Source organism: Pleurodeles waltl, chromosome 10 (genome assembly GCF_031143425.1).
Source record: "Pleurodeles waltl isolate 20211129_DDA chromosome 10, aPleWal1.hap1.20221129, whole genome shotgun sequence".
NCBI classification, from domain to species: domain Eukaryota; kingdom Metazoa; phylum Chordata; class Amphibia; order Caudata; family Salamandridae; genus Pleurodeles; species Pleurodeles waltl.
The window spans coordinates 184901163-184918420 of NC_090449.1; the positions used below are offsets into that span (position 1 = coordinate 184901163).

Here is a 17258-nt window from a genome sequence, read left to right on the forward strand (position 1 = left end):
AATTCCCCACCCTCTTCTGTGGGATATTTACAATTGTAGCAGAAACAAAAAGACTTTGCTATAGAAAGCAGTGGGGTAAGTGTCAGAAACCCACCGAAACTGATCGACATTTATTGCAGGAGCGTTTGGGCACAAACACAATCATATCAGGTGTGGTTTGACAATGAGCATCAAATCCAACAGTTTCCAATTTTATGTTGTGAATGATGGTCACAATTCATGATTATTCTACACGATCAAAATAATTGGAAAAAAGTGGATTACAACTTAATTCCACTGTATTAATGTTGTCCTGCAAACAGACACGTCACAGTAAAATAATACAAAAAGGCCAATCAATGATGTAAACTTCTTACCTACAAGCTTATCAACCTTCATAACCATATATTTGCATTGGTGCAACAGTGTGTATTTCTAAGCGCTTGCTGTGTTTAGGAACACAGTGTTTTTGTAATATAAATGTAGTTTCCCAAACACTGAGTAATTATCAACACTCGTTAATGGCCAATGATTATTTCTAAAGAATAAACTTCGTCTTAAATACAAGCTTTAGAAACAGAAATTGCTGCATATACATCCCTCTGTGATAATCTTTCACAAACTGATATATACATTCAGATACCTTACTTCAAACGAATTTCACAACACATGGTCAGGACATCACAGTTTACATGACTGCCATTATTGTGTCATTCATAACACAAAGACAGTTTTCAGTCTACACGTTTTCCCTTGTTCCAGAAACCTTTCCAAGTATGAATCTGAGTTCATTTTTAATCCTGTTTTCCTTCACGCCACTGTTGTGATCCTTCCTTCCATGCTACATAGACAAACACTGCAAGTCCTACATGAACAGCCACGACAGCTACAATAGCAGCATAAAAGTAGCTGTCTGCTGGACATTCCAAAGGAAGCGTCAAACACATACGTCTTAGAAGCAAAGTAGAGCCCAATGGGTAAAATTATCATCAGCACAGTGAAGAATAAAAGAGTTTTTGGTGTAGAGACCAAGGAGCCATCAGTTTGTCTGAAATCCGGGAGGGGGGTCAGCAGCGTTCAGGGAAGTCTTATCCAACTTCTCCATTACAACGGTTAGAGTGCAGCTATATCACAGACTGCACTTTCTGCAATTGCCCTCACTTGCGCATAAGGACGTAATTTTTTTTATGTCTATGTACCGCAGTTTATCTGTGATCGGTTTGAAGTCCATTCTTTATTGCAGCATGGTGGGGGAAAGGTTCTGATATAGCTGTATTTTGCACCCTTGGAAGACCAGCTCAGATTTCTTTTGTGCTGCCCAGAAGATCCTGTGAAACAATCTGTGAAATAATGTACTTGTGTCAGGATGTCAGGGGCTGAGTTGGGGTGGCCTCAGTGCGTCCGGTCTAGGATAGGCCTTTTATTGATTGGAGGAGTATTGTTGTGGGTACCTCCGCCCCCATTGATGCTTCTTGGATGCAGATGTTGTTACAGCAGCTGCAATTTTCAAGGTCCTCCTTGAAGTTTGATGTGCTGCCCTCCCAAAGTTGCTACTCGTCTCCACAGCATTTCCTGGTCTTCTGACCTAGCATCCACTGTACGCTTCAGATCGTTGACCACTCTCGTATCTCAGTTACATCCCTCCTGATTTCCTTGATACAGCTCTTGAGGTCCATTTTGTGTGAGCTGATCTCTGAGCGTATTTCCTGGAGGAATTGTGACATATAGTCTTGCAATATCAGAACCGGGGTGGTGACTGTGCTGTGCTTGTCCCGAATGCATTGTTCCTGTTCCATCGCAGCAGGCTTGTTCCAGAACAAGATTATGGACACCTTCTTGGCAGATTTGTTGTGTGGCACAGTTCAAAGGGTGAGTGGATCAGAAGCAGCTTGGGGTTGGCGGCCATTAGATCTTTTACCAGTTGCTGAGAGGTGACAAGAGTCGAGAGCTGTCGGGTTGGCGAGGTATGCCTCCCTTTGTGCAAGGGCAACAGTGGCTATGGAGGGCACTCCCCCCTAAGAGGCTGATGTTTCATGCAGCTGGTAGGTCACAGTGGCAATTCTCGACCTCACAAGTCCACCCATCCCAACAAGGGATGCATCGCGGGGCCACACGTAGCTGCATCTCCCAGAGAAAATGAGTCAAGAGACGTCTTTATATCAGATGTTGGGCCCCTGCCATGCATATGCGATCAAGGGAGAGAGGTCAAGGGCCTTATAAAGGCAGTGGAGCCAGGCAGTCAAGTGGAGCATGCTGGCCCAACAGGGAGATATCCAAATGGTCAGGGCCACATGCACAACAAGATCCAACAGTCATTTCTGCACCCCCCCAAAGATCTCCAAGGTAGTTATCACCCCAGCTGCCCCTCAGGTAGCTTGTACCATCCACTTCTTCCCTACAATCATTTGCCAACTGGAGAACTTGGGCAAAGGTGGCAGGAGATGGGGAGAGGCATGGTTCCAACCATCACTGTTACTGAAATATGAAGCCCATTGGGTAGGTTTCAAGTCTCTCTCACTCTGAAGCCCCTATGAAGATGCCTCCATTGTTGTCAGACAGTGCAGGTCTCAGAGGAAGGGAGCTGAAGGAAGTGCTCGAGCCCAGGCCCTTGGGTATTGACCCGGGGGGGTGGGTTGCTGCCCAAGACAGCTAGCCATAGGGAATACCAACTGTGTAAAGACACTGCAACCTCCTTTTGTGGTGTGATGCTCTCCTGGTGTTCAAATGGTGTACAACTCAAACTGTGAGTGCCAAGCAGAGTTCCAGCGGGCTCTCCAGCTCGTTCATGCTGTCTTTTTGCACATCGTAATGGAGGGCCCGCGGTCCACAAATCAAGCCCACCGGGGATCTGCAAGTTGCAGGGAAGAGGCAATGAGGCTGCGGGTCAAGCCGAACTGTGTGACACATCTCCTCTGGCTGCAGAGTCTCTGTTGCAGCCGAGTTCCATAGCGTATTGTTACACGGACTCCTCATGCTGAGCTCCCACAGGAGGTGGCGCTCTTACAGTCCGCTTTGCAGGAGGCACTCACTGCTCCCTGCAGTGTGGCTAACAGTTCAAAGCTGGATCTTTGAGAGCAGTGATGTCAGCACACCGCAGCAGGTATGCAGGCTCCACCCGGATCCATGTTATTCTGTCCACCGGATCAATGAGGGCACAGGATACCTCAGGAGGCTCCTATCTGAGGGACCCCAAATGACTCAGCAAACCCAAGACATTATGCAGTATCAGAGCTGAGAACAAGATGGCAGCAATGGAAGGCCAGGCCACACATCAAGGCCTTTAGCTGCTGACCGGGTCTGGTCCACAATCAGCCAACTAACTCCATCAGGCGGGTGGGGTCAGAGGTCACCATGCCTCCCCTGCTTCTTTGCTATTCTCCACACATCAAATCTGTTCCATTACACTCAACAAAGTGGCCCCCCTCTCCTGGCCTAAATACAACGGTTATTTCTCCCTTTTTAATGTATATGTTCAACTGTCCACCTTGAGAGATAATAACATTGCAAATATTTTCAAATTCTCATCAGGATGCAACTTTATGGTTATTTGACACGTTTGCAACAGCCTCTTATTTTCGAGCCTAAAGCCCAGAGTTATGATTGCAAATAATCAGGCTACCAGGCAGATTTCTCACAGATGTACCCAACCTGTCATTTGTGGGAACAGGTAACATTTGTGATCACCTGAGCTCCACATAGGGGCGATGATACCACTTAAAATCAACCTCTTTCAAAATGGATCTGCCCTGAGTGGCCATCTTCACAGCTACTATCTTCACCTCTGCCAGCCGGAGTAAGGTTGTATCTGACAACATTTGTCTAGTACTTCAAACTCTTGACAAGTCTGTGAAGCGCTGTGTTAGCCAGGTTTTAAAGGTATTGTTAGATCTCCTCATGCTGTCATTAATCCAATTTCTGAAGAGCACTGAAAAATCTGAACTAAAAAACACCTTCAACAGTTTGGCCCATTGTTTGTAGTTCTTTCTGAGCAGCACAACGTTTGCTGGGCCTCAATAGTCTCTGAAGTGGTGATGGTTTTCTGACTAACACCATCACTTAATAAAATGCGCAGTACCTCGATCCCTGCAGGGTGGCCTGCAGCGTCTGCCATTATGACGCAGTTTCCGAGGAGCTGTGGTGCCCGCAGGGAGCTGGGAGGATTAGGGCTGCGAAGGCGCAGGTAGGGTAGAGGTCAAAGAAGTCATAAGGAAAGTCAGTTTAACACAGGCCACATTAAACGAATCCGTCTACTGCTCGGTAAACAGTTTGAACTTTGTGGGAAATTAATCTGAAGCAGACTGGAGCTCAATTTGGAACAAAGAACATGAAGACAGGAAACAGGCAGGCCCTCGGCAAAGCTCGACGCATGGTAGAGGTCTGAGTCACGTTTTAACTATAACCTAGAAGGTGTGATTCAGCAGAGATTGAACGCGACGACAATCAAAGACAGACAGGCTTATGAACAATCGTGGAGTGCGCCAACCGTTTTTTGAGGGCTACAAATTCTTCTCAGTTTCTGGAAGCGTCAGCCATAATGATTTTAGATCTATTTGGTAAGCAACTAAACAGTGGAATACCTATATAAAACCACAGAGCAACTTCAAATATACTTACATTACCTCTGAGTACTGCACATTCTGCTATATATATTATTGCAGAGATCACCGCGGTGGGGCTCTTAAAAAGCACTTTCGAGATTGCAGTGTAATTAATGAGGCAGACAAATGGTGGCATTTCATAATAGATTAGGTCCTCCAGCTAAGGCCCCTGTAAGCCCCGTGTTGATTGCTAACCCAGTAAATATCTTTAATAAGGGTTGTGATGTATACCAGGTTTACAATTATTACACCACTCTGAGTTTCAGACCTCAGAATGGAGGATAATACATGCCACTGAGCTTCAGCTCTCAGGATGGAGGGTAACCAGCTAATAGCCCATAGTTTGCTCTTTCTCCAGGATCACAAATTCGGAACGTCTGCAGTTAGCCTGCAAGATTTGTGCCAGGATTTAGCTAGTGCAAGTTGTGTCAGCAAATATCCATAGGTATCCTAATTTCAGCACAAATCAGAAGCTTCATTTCAGGCAAAATCCCTTTGGCACGTGAAATGTGATTTGCACAGTTCTTTAAATGAGGGCTATGCCCTTCCATTTGCACAATGTTCAGCGTGTCGGTGCACATGAGCTCAGATAGGCGACAGTAGCAGTCTCTAAGCATTCTTTGGATGTACCTAAGCTCGGTGAAGGATTTGATGGGAGCTTGAGAGCTTCAGCAAGCTACTCCAATTAATTATCGTAGCCCATTCAGTCGAAGACCGGGAGAAGAATGACTGGTGTAGGGCCAAGTCTTGTGATTTACATTCCATGTTCCACCATGGAGGTGTATTGCTCTACTGTGTGTTCTTTTTAGAGAAATGAGAAGCAAAGCAACCTGATTGCCTCATCCGCTTGGAGACCACCTATGTGCGCATAACTGAAGATCCAATGCTTCAGTGCAACTATGAACAATTCCTCCTGAGCGTAGAATATTACAAAGAGGCCAGCAAGGCCATCAAACCCTTTCTGTATCAGTATACTGAATATAACCATGAAAGTCATGCATGGAAAGGTTTTGCAATTATTGGGCCTGTGTTACTGTTTACTTCCTCAGCACACAGATATTGTTATTCTGCTTTGGATGCAAATTGGCATCACTTCATTGCCTTTTTAGTTAGGGTCATGCTGTATAAATATCTATATTAAGGCACCAGGATTTGGACTCCGTGATTAATTTACTTGTCTCCTCTTTTTCCAGTTGAGGATGATTAGGAAACGTATTCCTGAATCTTTCTGAATGTTAACTATTGGGTGGTTTCCTTCAGCATGTACCAAAAAAACAATCTACCCAAATTCCCAACGTAGGCAAAATGCAGCTATTAAGCAGGTGAATTCATTGAACAGTCATGATGTCATGCAAACCTTTTTCAGTCTACATTGGCTGCTGATGAAGCGGTTTATTCAAATTAATATACTGCTTCTTATATATATAGAAATATTACCAGCAGGGTCCCTACTTTTTGTCAGATTTAAACCATATGTTCCAGGGAGACTACAGAGCTCCAGCAATAAAGCCCTGCGCCAATTTCCCTTCTTTAAAGTAGCTTAGGTAAAAAAAACATACATTGTTTTTCACTGCCAATAAATTGCATTGACCAGTACAAAAAAGATAAAGGAGAAATCGAGAACACTGTTACATCTGTGTTGAGGGCTTATCAAAGATTACAAGTGTTCAGGAGAAGGCAGAGTGCTCCTTGATGCTGTGGTCAGGGCATACCTAAGTGTCCTCTCCACCTTTTTTTCCCACTCCTGATCACCTGGAGGCAGTGCGTAATTTGAGCTTGTTGTTTTCGGTGCTGAGCACCGGCACTTGTTTTTGAGGGCCGGGGCTTATTCTTCTGCCTCAAGCATTAGCTGTGAGCAAAAGCCTAAAATGGGAAAGACGGAGGAAGAGAAAAACGAAAAAGCGTAACAAAGAGAGAGGGCAGAAAGCTGCAAGAGTGAGCCGAAGGGCAGGGAGTGGCTTTATATGGATTGAAGAGGCCTGAGATGGCTTCAGGACTAAGCTGCCTCAGTATTCCGTGTTCTCACATTTAATTGCGGCAGCCGCGTGTTTAAGAGGAGGGCTTTGGGCACCGGAACGTTTTTATTTACAAATTAAGCACTTCCTGGAGGGCTTGATCCCTGACTTTGCAGAGCATTGGGCAAGAAGGTCAGCATTGGGACTATGAAGTTCAATGGTATGCAAAGAATGTGAATCTTCGGCTTCGTTTTCATGTGCCAAACAAACACGCCTTATAAGTTGTAGTTTCCAAGAGGTGGGCTGTCCAAAGAATTCTCTCTGAGGCTTCCAATTCAAGTTGAAATATAGTCCTTTCATCTGATGTCATTTCCTGTTTAATTCATATTTAACTAGGTATTTACAAATGATGGGTGCTTTGCAATGCATTTGCTCCCTCACCTTTCATCCCATTGTTTGTTTTAATATTTGCTTGGCGCTGTTGCAATTTGTAATTAATCTGGATATACCGGGTATTTTTGCTTGGTTCTTCCTTTTTCCTGATGCCAGGAGGAAGGCGATTCGCAAACAGCCTCTGTATTAATCATCATCTTCGCTCAAGAGTTAAAAACCTTAGAGCAAATTAAAAAGTGCACAGTAATTTATGTAATCTGGGTATTTATAACAGGATTTCTCATCTTTTTCATTGCTGAGTCCTTATCCTCCCAGTATCAACTACTGGACCCTGTGCATTGGAAACCATTACAAAAAAGGCAAATATTTTGGTAAGTCATTCACAGCTCTCACTGTTGGGGATGCATTATTCGTATAAAGACGTGATATTTCCTATTGTTTTAATCTACAGCATAGATAGGAGAATTGTTCAATAATCGCAGTCAAAATGTCCGTTTCATTTTAAGACATGAGACAATACTTTTTGAAGTAAGCACTTTGCTGGTGAATGCATACGTATATTATATCACATATTGCAGACAAACAGAACATTCTCCTACTGTGCTAAAGACGTGAAAAAAAGTAAAGTGAGTCTCAGACCTCATACAAAGATTAGATTGAGAGAAAAAAACACCACAGGAACTGCAGAGAAAACCACAAACTTAACACCACAATTGCTTCTTCTGAAACATCAGCAAGCACAATACAGACGTTTTACAAGAAATGCTAAGGCATGGCGCAGTGACTCGCCTGAAGCAAGCCCAAGTTGGGGGCTGTTACCACCACCGCCAGACTAATCATATGCCAGCTCTGACCAACTCTAGCGGTTTGAAGTCCCAACATGGAAAGCGGCAGAAACTATGTACTCAGGTGTCACTTTATTAGCGAGCTGTTTATCACAATGACATCATGCCTTGGCAGTAACTGCAAAATAAAACCAAAGCCAGGGGATGACTAATTCATATGGAGGTCAGGCTGTAGGGGCCTCTGCAGAGAAGAAATGCCTGTTTTATTCGACAGAAGTGAGACATTCTTTATTGGACCTTAGATCCTATATAAAATGGTGTCCAACTGGTGCATTGCTTACAGATCTGCAAAATGCACAAAACAGTGTTCCATTAAAGTAGCATTTCAGAGTATTAACCCCTTGTAGGCTGAGCCTTCAACTTCCAGGGCCCATTTATTGGCTATTTGGAGCAGTTTGTGCTTAGGCCTCCGTAACTTTTTGTCCACATGAGATATCCATAGCAAATTTGTGTACTTTTTTCCAACACCCTGGGGATTCTAAAGTTACCCAGGTTTGTGGATTCCTGTGCAGTAGACTGAGAAAATAGCCACAACAGAGCTGCATTTTGAGTTTTTTGGGAAACATAGGAAAAAAAGTGCTTTGAATAAAAGTGTCTGGTGTTTTCCATAAAAATAGCATCAACAAAGGGTATGGTGTGCTAAAGTCACCATCCTCCCAGCTTTCAGGAGCATGCAGGGCTGAATAAAGAAAAAACGAATTTTTACCAGAGTTATGGCATTTGTTTAGAGAGGTAGCCCATTTACCCTAATTCTTGTAATTTCGACCTAAATTAAGTTTGTGGTGGAAACCAGTGTGAAACCCATGGGTGACCCAGGAAAGCTACATTTTTCTGAAAAATGGACAACATTCCAAATTCAGCAAATTGTCACATTCAAGGTTTTCCTGCAGAAACTAAGGAGCTTATTTACAAGCCTTCTGCACCACCCGCGTGCCACTTTTTTCCATAGAAAAAGTGACGTACTGGCGGGTCAAGGGGCTTCTAAGTAAGCCCCTTAGTGTTGAAATAAAGACATATTGAAAACAAGTAGGTAAAGAGAGTCATTTGTTACAATGTTTTCATCTGTAACTTTTTGTCACAATTGCTGATTTACCAAAGCAATGTACCATTATGTTTGCTAGACCCTTTTGGTTGTGAGGATATATGGGGTTTGTAGTTTCTCCAAGAACCCAAGGTACCCGGAGCCAACAACTGACCTCTACCGTACTATGGTTTTTCATTGTGCTGCCCCATTTTTACAAGAAGGCATAAATCTGAGGCAGTGCAAAAAACTAACGCCACCCCAGAGCGTTTTTTTGATCTGTCTATGTGTGCAAAGGAGCAAAAGGCCATGAATGATTGTTTATGTGCAGGAAGGTGTCCCTTCCTGCATATAAACAATCATTCCAAAATGATGCTTTGGTACTTCTGTCTGTGCATTTTGCAGCACACATAGAAGTGCCAAATCGCCATTGTAGATTGTTTATGTGCAGGAAGGAACACCTAAACAATCTATCCCCTCAACAATGACTCCCTTGCACTATGGAGCAAGGATGCCTACGTTAGCGCAGGCAGCTTAATTTAGCGCCGGCCCAAGAGTTAACACAGAGGTGTGCCGTATTCCTGTAAATGCGGCGCATCCCTGCATTTCAAAAGTGGTGCAGCACTGCTATTTTTGAGCCAATGTGCTAAGTATTTGTGCAACACTTCAAACAGTAGAACAGTGAAAACACCACACAAAAAATATCATGCCAGGTTATAAAAATAAAACTTTAAGAAATAAAACACAACCAAAACAACAAAAATCCAATAAGCAGATCCTAAGATACACAGTTTTAAAGATTTAAGGTAAAAATAGCCCATAAAGGCACAAAGGGGCAACTGTGGTTATCTAGTCACACCGCACTGGACAAAGTCACAAGTTCAGGCCAACTATGATGAAGCACGGGCTGGCTACAGGGAACCACCTGGGTCAGCTGAGCATGGTACCTTAAATCCTGGTGTGCGGTCTGCATGGCTTTGCTTTGCAAGGCTTCGCCACATCTGGCATCAGTTCTGAGAAGCTGTGCCATGAGGTTTTGCGGGGTTTGGCATCGCTGTGCATCGCTCCCTGGTAGCTATGTGCAAGGCTTTGTGGGGCTTGGCTTTCGCTATGTGTCAGTTCCGATGGGCTGCAGCAGTGTGCAACACTTGGCGGATCTTTGCCCCATTCGGCATCAATGCTGATGAAGTGGCAGCTGTGTGGCAAGGCTTTGCGTTGCTTCGCAGTGGTTCTGATGAGGATCACAGAAGGTATAGCACCATAGGCCCACTTTCAAGAGTCCGGGACTGGGGTGACACCACATGGCAGAGTCCAGGTGCTATGAGTCTCAAGCCTTTTTTACAGGTCCAGTCCTTCTCACTCCCAGTCAAGACAGCAGTCAGCAGGTCAGCACAGTAGAGCAGGAATCCAGCAGAGTGACAGTCCTTTAAGCAGCACAACAGTCCTTCTTCCTGGCTGAGTATCCACAGGTCCAGAAGTGTACTGAAGTGGTGATGTCAGAGGTCCAATACTTATACCTAGTAATGCCTTTGAATTGGGGGAAAGTTCAAAGAAAGGTCTTTGAAGTGCACAGAGGTCTTCCCTTCCTGCCTTGGCTCCAGTCTTATTACAGGGGGGTATGCAGCCCTTTCTGTGGCTACAACACACTGCCCATTCAGGTATGCCAACTCCTCCCCCCTCCCATCCTGCCCAAACCCAGCTGTTGCCCAGACATGCATTTAGAGACACACAGAAGGCAGCAAATTGCTGTAAGTGGAATTTTCAGAACTGCAATTTAAAATCTGACTTCACCATAAGTTGGTATTTTAAATTGTAAGTCCCGAGATACCATATTTCGACAAACCTATCTCTTTGAGATTGTGAATTACACTTATAAAATGTAATAAGGTAATTCCAATGTTATCCTATGGGAGAGAAAGGCCTTGATTTAGCGGAAACGACTTTGGTAGTTTATCACTACCAGGACATGTAAAATTTAAATGTACATGTCCTGACTTTCAAATACATTGCACCCTGCCCTCTTGGTTTTCCATGGACTACCTTACGGGTGACTAAGAGAAGCTTTGGCCCTGGCAAAAAGGGACATTTTGTCAGGTTGACATGGCAGCGTAAAGCTGAACACAGAAGCTCTGGAATGTCAGGCCTGAGACATGGTTAGAGGGCTACTTAAGTGGGTAGCACAATGAGGCCCACTAGTAGCATTTACTTTACAGGCCCTGGGCACATATGGTGCACCTTACTAGGGACTTATAGGTAAATTAGATTTGCAAGTTGGTTATATGCCAATGTTACCATGTTTCAAGGGGAGAGCACAAGCACTTTAGCACTGGTTAAGATCCATAAAGTGCACAGAGTCCTAAGGCCTGAAAAATTGAGGTCAGAAAAGTGGAGGAGGAAGACAACATGTTTGGGGGTGACCCTGCAGAAAAGGCCTTTCCAACAGTAATTTACATGGGGCATAACACGTGCACATTGCCAAAGCTGTCTTGCCTTCATACAGATGTCCAGCATTGGCAGCTGGCAAACAGAAAGGGCTGTGACATGGACTGTAAAGGGTAGTAGTAAACTGAGATCACTGCTGTTCTGGAAACCTTTGAGTTAGGTTATTTTTGTCTAACAGCAAACTGGTTCCATGTATTTGACACAATCTACCCTTCCTTCTCCACACACGTACTGACTAGCAAATGTGCCATTTCTGAAGTGAAACATATGAACAATCAACCAACCATTGCTGGTGCATCGGTGCAACCCTTATGCTCTATATTACCATCTTTATCCACCACACCACACCCGCAGGCACTGTTGTACACAAGACACCTTCAGTGCAGGTCAAAATTATCCTGCTACAGAGCCAGCCGCTCTTGGTAAACTTATCCTTGTGAGCTGCAAAACCATGGAGTTTTCCTGAGAGATGCAATTAAAGGTTCTGACACAAGAAAACGTGATACAGGTTGGCAATCATCAAGCTGGGTATACATATATGTACACTTACAACTATCAAAATGGCTTCAGCTCAGTCAATAACAATCCATCTATGAGGAACAAGGAGAGGGGGTCAACCAGACAACATGACAGTATTTCACAATAGAGAGAGCAACAAGGAGAGAGGCTTGCAGAGTGAAAAGCTGTAATGTACGCTAAATTGGTGAAAAGCAATGTGGAAACTGCGCAGAAAATACCCAGTGCTGAAAGATTTCAGTCATTGTAGCATATACACATGAAAGATTCTGAAGCTCGGCCAAGAAGGCCCTGGGCAGTTATTCCTTCACCAACGCCCCCTCCAAATTATCCTACCGCCCAGGAGTCATGATCAAATTCAATATAAAGGACTTAACACATTTACACCCTCAGAGGATTGGGCAGAGATGTAACTGGGTTGATAAATGTTTCGGCAAATGAGTCCTCCACAATGTAATGGGATATACCTTTCAAGTATCTGGAAGGGCAAACATGCATGGACATCATTTAGGGCTCGCCAGGGGTCGCATCTGCAACCCCTGGCCTCCCCACTGCGACCCCTGACACTTACCTTGCAATCCCAGGCCTCAGATTATAAAGGCAGTATCACAACAAAGCTAAACAAGGCTCTAGTGAGCCTTATATGCTTTCTGTGCGCCTCAGCTAGATTGTGTCCATGAGGAGGCAATTAAACTCTAAGCAGCAGCCAGACCTAAGCACACCTATAAAACACACTTAAAAACTATTAATTAGCTTACAGGTGGAACCGACCTCTGTCAAAGGCATCTATGATCCTCCTTCTGCTCCTGAGCAAATGAAGAGAGGAAGAATTACAGGAGAGAGAGGAGGTTAAAGTGGAATGACTATGACGGGAAAAATAATGCAAGGAATACAGGAAGAGGACGCTTGATAGAGTCAGGTGAGAGACAGACAAAGACAGAGGTTTATGTGAGAACCAGGGCTTAAAGACATCAGAGAGATGTGATAGAGACATAAAAAGACATGAAAGAGTGTGACCCAGTTGAAAAGGATAGGTGGTAAACACAAAGGGGGTAATTATGACCTCAGCTGTCTTTTCGCAAGACCGCCGAGGTACCGCCGTGCTGAAGACCACCAGAGGTGGCGGTCTTCCGCGCCGCGTATTATGACCGCTGGCAGCCCGCTGTCCTTTTTCGTATGGAAAGCCGCCAGCAGCCATACAGGCGGACAGCAGGAAAGTGGAGGTTGCTCAACCTCCACCGCCATGTCAACAGAACACCGCCCACTGAATCACGTCCCATGATTCGGTGTGACGTTGTTCTGGTGACGGTGTTCTGGTAGCGGAGCTGCCCCCATGGATCCCGTCCCCTCCCGGAGGATCAACGGACAAGGTCAGTTGATCGTCCGTTAGGGAAGGGGGTGGGGGGGTGTTGTGTGTTGTGTGTGTGCATGGGGCTGTGCGTGTGAGAGTGTAGAGGGGTGAATGAGTGTATGCGGGTGGGGGGGTGTTGTGTGTATGGGAAATGTGTGCAGGTCGAACGGTGTGCATGTATGTATGTGTGCGGGTATGTGTTGTCGGGGTGTATGTGTGGGTGTAGGTGTGTGTATATGTGCATGTTGGGGGTGTGTGTGTGTAGGGGTGTGTATATGTGCATGTTCGGGGTCGGGGTGGGGAGGGGGGTTGTGCCACCTTTGGGGGGTGGCAGGGGGTGGGGGTGTGGGGGGAGGATTCGAGGGGGGTAGCCGGGGGTGGGGAGACCCCTATCAGTGCCAGGGAAGGAATTCCCTGGCACTGATAGTGCCTACCGCCATGGATCTCATGGCGGTTCCCAACCACCCGAGATCCATGGCCGCAATCTCCAGCCCAGTGGTCTTCACCACCATGGCGGTCGGAATGGTGAAGCGGCGGATTACCGCGGTGGTTAATTCCATTTTTTCCCGCCGGCCTGTTTGCGGTCTTACTGCCACTTTACCACCGACCGCCAGGGTCGTAATGACCCCCAAATTCATGTGACAAAGAGCCAAACGTTAGAGGCAAAGACCGGTGAGAGGGGATGATAGTATGAGAAAAGTGATATAGAGACAAATGAGAAAGAGATGGCTGTGGGAGACAAATAAGGGTATAAGCAGGTTTGAGAACATTTATAGGATGATAAACAACTGAGAGGTAGATGTAACTAGGTGATACGTATTTAAAGGATGCAGCTCAGAGGGACAGATAGGAGACAAATAAGAAAGAAGGGATTAGAGGTGAAGAGATAATTGAGAGAGAGAGAGGTGAGAGGCTAGTGGGAGTGTTCAGAGAAGGAAAGGGTGGGGGAAGTTTGTGACAGAGGTGATAGAGAAAATGATGAGAAACGGCCCAGAGAAGAGTCAGGTCAGTAGAGACACACAATAAAGAGACATGATAGAAAGATAGGCGAGAGAGTTGAGGAGGAAGACAGATGAAACAGTGACAGCTAAAATAAATAAAGTGGTGATGAAGTGACAAAGCAGAATGGGAGATACCAGTTAGGAAGTGAGAGAAGTGCTGATACCTGGAAAGACAAATAAGGACAAAGATAGCTGACGACAAGGCAGTAGACCATAGAAAAGAGACAGAGTAAAGAGGTGATGGGACAGGTGACAGAGACATGTAAAGGAGGCAGGTAAGAAACTCAAGTGAGAGAGAGAGAAATAAAGGTGAATGATGATAAGACCAGTGAGAAAGAGTCAGTTGAGATAGAGGAAGAGTCGAGGTGAGAAAGAGACAGCAACAGGTGACAGAGACAGGTGAGAGAGTTAATTAAAAAATAGACAGTTGAGAGAAGAGGCAGAAGAGGGGAGGGTGATAGCAGGTCAAAGGTCATACGACATACTTTCCTGTGATTTTTTGGTGTCAAAGAACATGTGCTGTCGATTCCAACACACCTAACATTTTGGAAAATCAACGCCCATACAATCATGTTAATCAAATTAGTTTCTAAAACTTAATTATGTGGATACTCTAAGCACATTCATTGTGTAGCTAGAAGATGATGTTATGGCCACATTGTGACAGACCACAAAAGGGGCAGTTGCAGAGCAATCCCTTAATGAAAATCTTGAACGATACATGCAATAAGCAGCACACTAGAGACATCCTCAATAAAAGACTGAGGATAATCCTAGGAGGAGAGGATAATGAAGATTCTCCTTGAATGAACAGCAAAAATACTGCAGTGAATGAGTAAAGGGACAAAGGTGACCACAGCTCTGGAGTCCACAACCACAAACCCATTTTGAAGATTACTAGAAGAAAGAAGATTAAGATGCTCAGTTTTACCTCTACATCACATGCTACATGATGACCACTGTATGCTTAGATGTGGCTAATTAAAAATCTGTGGGGTTCATCAGGTAACATCTATGAGGGTAGGAGGAGAGCACTAGAGTATGCTCACAGGCTGAACGTAGGTCATACAGAAGACCTGAGGAGTTTTCAATAGGGAGTACAGATGTAACATATCATAGGAAATTGAATTTCGGGATCAAAATCATCTGGATGGATGTAGATGAGAGTGTGTTGTCTGGGGGTTTTCCGGGTACTTATTGGAGACCAGCTGTTTGTAAGAATTTACCAATACACCCATTCCCCCTCTACATACTTGACTACTAAATTGGATGAAGAAAGGTAGGGGACTAGTGGGATGTGCCATAAAATGGGTGATCCTAGCACTGTATTACTACCCATTATATACTCATTGTATACACACAGAACAAAACAAAAGTGAAGAAACAAAAGAAGGTATAAAGGGAAAGGTGGTGAGCAGCTGATTTAAAAAGGGATCAACAACCATACAAGTAAAATGTGACAGTAAGAAAAAACGCAGAAAGGTGTTGTTCTTCTGAAGTAATCTGAAGGTTGTTTAGAGTTTGGTAGATGTAGGACATCCGCTAAAACCTACTGGCAGTTCAGTCACCTTACCTAGAATATACATCTATCATTACCCTCTAGATAGAGCAGATGGACGTCTGCTGTACAGAGTTTACTGAGGACATCTGACTAGATGAAATCTGACTGAGGACATCTGACTATTTTAGGTAGATGTCCTGCATCGAAATGCTTTCAGAATGATTACAATCAGAACTGATAATGAATAATGATTATCATTTGTTACTTTCAGACCAATACCTTGTGAAAAAGACAGTCCACTCATGGCTAGAGGAAAGAAAATTACAAAATTATCCAGAATACTGGCCAAAAATTGTAGTGCACAGGACAGGGCTCAAGTTGAATGGAGAAAGTGGGATGATTTGGGAAGATGAAATACATTGATTGTAACATAATGAAAACAGTTAAAAGATGCCTATTGGAACTAAGAGTGATACTGAAATTTTGTAACAGAAAGCACATACTTGTCTCCTGTGAACCAAGGATACACAGTGTTTTGTGATATCACATAATTTATTTAATAGGATTACCCACAGTAATATTCTGTAAATTGTCATAAGAGACTGCCTCCTTCAGGGATTGGCATTGGAGTTAGGAAGAGACAAGCCAAAAAATGGAAGATGTTTATGCCATATGATAATGATCTTTCATTAAAAAAAAGCAAGAATCCATGATGAAAATCTTCCTACAGGACTACCATGGATCTGAATGATCCAACCAAGTTTGATGGTAAGCGGCCATAATACTTTCCTGTGAATTGAAATAGGAGGATAATTTAAAACAAATACTGCAAAATAAAACAATTAAAAGGCATCCTAGGAACATCTGACTAATCCTCCCTATGCTTCACATAGCAAATGACAGCAGCAAGGTACACCCAGAACATGTTGTTCAGCATGCTGGCAAAACATGTTGTGAGGTATGAAATATTTGCTAATAAAAAATTGATTATTGTTAGCTCAAACAATAAAAGAAATAAGAAATTGGCGACTATTTTGCAGGTGTGGTACTTGAATCCAGTGGGCAATATTTATCTAATAGAAATATTGCATCTTAAATATCATTCACTAAAACTATAGCACTATTTGGGTGAATAATCGGAAATCTACACCCACTTGGATGATGTTTTTAAATGAAATTTGGAAAACAATATTTCTGCCTGAAAATATTTTTGCAATGCTATTGTGACAGACAACCCATTTTCAAGTAAAGTTATGTTGCTCAGAGCAAATTATTAGTATCGAAGGATTTGCTGGGCAACGTGTGTAAAAGAAGACCCAGTAATTCTGGGCCCGCATAGTTATTACCTATTCCTGGCACAGAAATACATAATGGCAAAATTTAGGTGCATAGTAACCAGATGGAATCAGAGGTTTGGGCCACACCTAAATCCAGCCAAGCTGTAATGAGGGCCTTGGAGGTGAAGCAGAGTAGCATCAATGTTTTGGTGGAGGAAGATGTTGGCTGAGTGCTAGGAGTGTACCAAGATGCTCTGTGTATAGACTGAACCATATAAGGGCTACAATAGAACCCTGGGGGCACCAGAAGAGGCTAGGAGCAAACTGATTTGGAATGATGCATTAAGGCCCATATTTATGGAAAAATGACGGAGCGCAG

At 44.0% G+C, this 17258-nt stretch overlaps 1 pseudogene; it reads right to left on the reverse strand.

Moving 5' to 3' along the window:
* Positions 1-773: 773 nt before the first annotated feature.
* LOC138260733 (vacuolar ATPase assembly integral membrane protein vma21-like) lies at positions 774-1084 on the reverse strand (annotated as a pseudogene).
* Positions 1085-17258: the final 16174 nt, after the last annotated feature.